The following is a 5,999-nucleotide window of genomic DNA, read 5'->3' as shown; positions in this document are numbered from 1 at the left end:
GCCCCGTCGGCGACGCCACGCTCTCCTGTCCACGTCCGGCCGCACTGGAGCCCGGGCACCGCGTAGGCGAGGGGCCGGGCTTCCCACCGTGAGCCGCAGGGACTGGGGCATGAACCTGGCGTTGGACTGGGCACTGACCTGAGAGGGAGTGGAGGCCGCACCTGTAATGTGAGAGGGCTTTGCGCACCATGGGGCGGTAGTGCGTTTGCTTCGTGGACAGTCTCCTGTCTTGCAGTTTTAGGTTCCGGCATCCCCCTACCTCCTCCCACCCCCAGGATTTAAAAGGGAGCGCTAGAGACTGGTGTGAGCTAACATCTTGAGAATTTTCCTGGTCTATTTTCTAGAGCTTCCAAACTACCAGGAGCACTAGATCAAATTAAGCATGGATGAAATTGCTACCCATGCCCTGAGAATTGACCTAAGTTGTTTCCAGGATTTGGGGTCCATGGGGTGAGTTGAGATGGTCGGTCAGTAATCTGATATTTCTGAGTAGGTTCAATTAAAAAATTAAGGGGAAATCCATGTAACGTAAAATTAACCATGTAAAGTGTATGATTCAATGGCATTTATACATTCCTGGTATGTAGGGTGGGCGTCCCTGGTGGCTCAGGGGTTAAAGCGTCTGCCTGCAATGCAGGAGACCTGGGTTCCATCCCTGGGTCGGGAAGATCTCCTGGAGAAGGAAATGGCAACCCACTCCAGTATTCTTGCCTGGAGAATCCCATGGACAGAGGAGCCTGGTGGACTACAGTCCACGGGGTCCCAAAGAGTTGGACACGAATGAGTGACTTCACTTGATATGTAGGTGGTTCAATCCCAGCCACCTTGATCTATTTCCAAAACATCTCCATCAATCCAAAATAAAACCTCCCACCCACTGAAATGTTTTCTTCACATCCTCTTCTCTCCTCAGTCCCTGGCAGCTTATTGACCTATTTTGGATATTTCATATAAATGAAATCATAGGGTATGTGACTTTTTGTAACTGACTTCTGGCACTTAGCATAAGTGTTTTCAAGGTTCAGCCACATTGTGGCGTGGATCAGCACTTCATTCCTTTTTTAAGACTGGACAATATTCAGTTACATGTCTATCACAGTTTATCTGATCTTCCACTGATGGGCCTTTGTGCTGTTTCCACCTTTTGGCAATTGTCAGTGGTGCTGCTACAAACATATGTGTACATATATCTGTCTGAGTACCTGTTTTCAATTCTTTGGGGGTACTAGGAGTTGAATTGTTCTAGTTGAATTTCAGTTCTAGGAGCTGAATTGCTAGATCATATGGAAATTCTATTTTTAACTTTTTGAGGCACCGTCAAACTGCTCTCCATAAAGCTGAGCCATTTTACACTCCTACCAGCAATGAACAGAGGGTTCCAGTTTCTCTACATCATTCGTCACTTGTTATTTTCCATTAAATTTATTACTATTGTTGTTGTTGCCTTCCTAGGGGTATAAAGGTTTTGTTTTGCATCTCCCTGTTAATTGGTGATGTTGAGCATCCTGCATTTGCTGGCCATTTATATATCTTTGGAGGAATATCTATTCAAGTCCTTTGCCCATTTTTAATCAGGTTATCTTTTTGCTGCTGAGTTATAAGTGTTCTATATATATTTGCTCTATATCAGACTCCTGTCAGATACATGATTTGCAAATATTTTCTCCCATTTTGTAGGCTCTTCTCACTTTCTGATAATGTCTTTTAATGCACATGTATATGCGTGCTCAGTTGCTCAGTCACGTCTAACTCTTTTGCAACCCTGTGGACTGCAACCACCCGGCACAACCACTGAGCCTGAACATGGGATTTCCAAGGCGAAAATACTGGAGTGGGTTGCCATTTCCTTCAGAGGATCTTCCTGACCCAAGGATCGAACCCACATCTCCTGCGTTAACATATGGATTCTCTACCACTGTGCCACATGGGGAGCCCTTTAATGTACATAAGCCTTTAATTTTGATGGAGTCTGGTTTATCAGTTTTTTCTTTTATTACTTATGCATTTGGTGTCATATTTAAGAATCTATTGCCAAATCCAGAGTCATTAAAATTTACCGCTGTGTTTCTTCCAAGAGTGTTATGGTTTTAGAACTTGCATTTAGATTATTGATACATTTTGAGTTAATTATTGTATATGGTATGAGGTCTAGGTCCAGCTTCATTCTTAGGCATGTGGTTAATTGTCCTAACACCATTTGTTGAAGAGACTGTTCTTTCCTCTGGTGAATGGTCTTGGCCTCCTTGTCAGAAATCAATGGGCTATAGATAAATGGGAAAAAATCCAAATTTTAAAAAGAGCTATTTAAATGGAAATTAGTCCAAGATGAAAATGGGGCAAGTCAGCATTTTGACAGACAAAATAATGATCCAAGGAATAACCATTGATGAATTAGAGAAATTAATTACAAGTAACAAAGAATTATTAAGTAATAGGTTCTTAAAAGTATAAGGATCCTCAAGGGACACAAACTGCAACTCTAACTGATGTATGAACCATCTCTGCAGAATCCCCAAGAAAGGACTGCCCAGGCATATTTCTTATTTTGGGAACTTTCAGTATTGTAATGTGAGCTTCCCAGGTGGCACGGTGGTACCCACCCCCACCCCCCAGCTGGAGTAACAAATGGCAACATATTCCAGTATTCTTGCCTGGAAAATTCCATGGACAGAGGAGCCTGGCAGGCTACAGTCCATGGGGTCCCAAAGAGTCAGACACGATTTACCAACTACACAAGCAGTGTACATATGTTAATCCCAAGCTCCTAATTTATCCCTCCCGCCACCACTTTTCCCCTTTCAGTTCACTTCAGTTCAGTTCAGTTGCTCAGTCGTGTCGGACTCTTTGCGACCCCATGAATCGCAGCACGCCAGGCCTCCCTGTCCATCACCAACTCCCTGAGTTCACTCAAACTCACATCCGTGGAGTCGGTGATGCCATCCAGCCATCTCATCCTTGGTCGTCCCCTTCTCCTCCTGCCCCCAATCCCTCCCAGCATCAAAGTCTTTTCCAATGAGTCAACTCTTCTCATGAGGTGGCCAAAGTACTGGAGTTTCAGCTTTAGCATCATTCCCTCCAAAGAAATCCCAGGGCTGATCTCCTTCAGAATGGACTGGTTGGATCTCCTTGCAGTCCAAGGGACTCTCAAGAGTCTTCTCCAACACCACAGTTCAAAAGCATCAATTTTCGGTGCTCAGCTTTCTTTACAGTCCAACTCTCACATCCATACATGAACACTGGAAAAACCATAGCCTTGACTAGACGGACCTTTGTTGGCAAAGTAGTGTCTCTGCTTTTCCAACCTATGCTGCCTAGGTTGGTCATTTGATAACCATAAATTTGTTTTCAAAGTCTGTAAGTCTGTTTCTGTTTTGTAAATAAGTTCATTTGTATCATTTTTTTAGATTCCACATGTAAGTGATATCATATGATATTTGTTTTTCTCTGTCTGATTTACTTCATTTAGTATGATAATCTCTAAGTCCATCCACGTTGTTGCAAATGGCATTAGTTCATTCTTTTTTATGGCTAAGTAATGTTTCATTGTATATATATGTACCACATCTTCTTTATCCATTTCTCCGTTGATGGACATTTCAGTAGAGTCCATGTGCAGACTGTATTCCTGTCACATGTAATCACTGAGGCTACCGTTCCACTATCTCATTGGTCAGCCACTGACTTGACATAGATCTCCTTAAACACCTGGAGCCAACTCCTCCCACTCCCAAAGTGAGAAGAAACCTCTCCTGGTCTTTATAGATTGGTCCTGAACTGGGTACTCCTGCTGTGCTTAACCAGGCCACCTGAATTCTGCCTTACTCTTTACTTTCTGCTTGCGTGGAAGGTCAGCCAAAAGTGCAAGCCTAGGGTCCTCTTGGATCTTTTCTGAGCCTGTGTCTAGCCCTGGACTTGTGTGTTGCAGTCTGGACTCCCTGGTAAAAGAGGTGGCACTTCAAAGCCTTTTTGCTTCCAGTATCTTCCTCCTTAGCCTCCCCCTTCCAGACTTTTTGGTTGATCTGCTGCTTAACCTATCTGCTGCCTCTTGCCGCAGACAGCTATGGGTCCTGTATGTGTTAGCTGCTCAGTCTTATCTGACTCTTTGCTGCCTCATGGACTGTAGCCCACCAGGCTCCTCTGTCCATGGAATTCTCCAGGCAAGATTACTGGAGTGGGCTGCTGTTCCCTTCTCCAGGAGATCTTCATGACCCAGCGAGATCGAACCTGGGGTTCCTGCATTGAAGGTGGATTCTTGACTGTCTGAGCCACCAGGGAACCTGCTGTATGTCTTTTAAGTCCTTTCAAAAGATGCTCCTTGGGAAGCTACTCTAGACTGAGGGAAGTGAAGCAAAGGTCAGCCTCTGTACCAGTGCCTCAGGGGACTGCCAGCTGGGCCGCAATGGAAAACCACATTTTTGAGAACAAGGTCTGTGTAGCCCAGTCTGGCACCAGCAAGCCACAGCAAGGATTCAGGCTGTTTGTCCTCCTGGCTGCTGCTGGGAGAATGGGAGATGGTGGGTAGGTAAGCAAAAATACTGCAACAATTTCTTACTGAAATTTAGCAGCCTCTTTCTTCATGAGTCACTCCTCTGGTGGTTCTAATTTTTTTTTCTTTTTTTTTAGATTCCAGAGTCCAAAAAAGCTGGTTCTGCCAGTTTTTATAAGCCCAATGGTTGCTTAAGTGGAGGGACTGATTCTTGAAGCTCCTTGTCTGTCATTTGCCATAACATCATTCCTAAATAGCCTCAGTTTTACCAGTGGACACTATTGATTGAACAGTTTTCTCCTTGAAGCCATGCTCTCCTGTTTCCCTCCTTCATGGTGAACTTCTCCTCCTCTGCCCTTTTTTTGCTTCCGGGTGTCAGTGGGGTTCTGTTCTCACCGTGCACACTCTTCTTGGGGAATCCAGCCATGACCCAAGCTGTCACCTCTGTGTTGATGAATCTCCAACTTAGTCCTCTCCTCAGAGCCCCAGACATGGGGACCACCGTCCATGAACCACTCCACTCAGAAATCCCACAGATCACTCTAGGTGAAGCTGGGTGAGAAAGTTCTGGCTAATAGGTTGGAAGGAGAAGGGGTTCATCCTTATTCTCATTCTTCTTGCTATCTGGAACATGGTAGTGATAGCTGGAGCTCAAGCAGCCACCTTGGACCATGTCAACCATGGGGATAGAGAATCAGTAAAATGGAAGGAGCTGTGTCTTTGATAATTGTGGAGCCACTAGCTTAAAATTGCTTACCTCCTTACTCTGTCTCAAGCTGCTCTGGTGGCTCAGACAGTGAAGAGACTGCCTGCAGTATGGAAGACTGGGTATCCATCCATGGGTCGGGAAGATCCCTGGAGAAGGGAATGGCAACCCACTCCAGTATTCTTGCCTGGAGAATTCTGTGGACAGAGGAGCCTGGCAGGCTACAGTCCATAGGGTCACAAAGATTCAGACATGACTGGGCAACTAACACTCTGTCTTAGGGAGGAAAAGCAATTTTATCTTGTTATTTGTGAGTCCCTCAGATGGAACTAAACCAAAGTTTGCTTAATACACAAGATGCTTCCAGCCCTATTCCTCTTACACCATTGCCCCACTGGCTGCGCTAAAGCACACGCAGCTGTCACTGCTAGCATCCCTCTGCACAGCACCTACTGCAAGGGATTATAGAGGCCTAGTGGCTTCTCTTCGTCTCTCCCTGTGACCGCCTCTAGAGCAGGGCCTGTACATTTCTTAGGTTCCTGCCATGTGGTCAACTTCCTTAAGGCAAGAAAAAGAGGGATAGGGAGTGGATGTTCTTGGATCCCATTTTTATGTGCTTTACGTTTTATCTATCTTATTTTAACTGTTAGAGCAGCCCTGTGAGAGGTGGAACATTATTGCTCTTTTATGTGGAGAAATGGAAGTTGACAGGGAAAAAACTGGTTTCCCAAATGTGCATGGATAACGAGGGGCAGAATTAAGTGAGAACCTCAAGTGTGTCTGGCCTGATGCGTAAGCCCACTCTAG

Source organism: Capra hircus, chromosome 16 (assembly GCF_001704415.2).
Source record: "Capra hircus breed San Clemente chromosome 16, ASM170441v1, whole genome shotgun sequence".
Taxonomy (NCBI): domain Eukaryota; kingdom Metazoa; phylum Chordata; class Mammalia; order Artiodactyla; family Bovidae; genus Capra; species Capra hircus.
The sequence above is the reverse complement of the archived record's forward strand: the minus strand, read 5'-3'. Positions refer to the sequence as shown.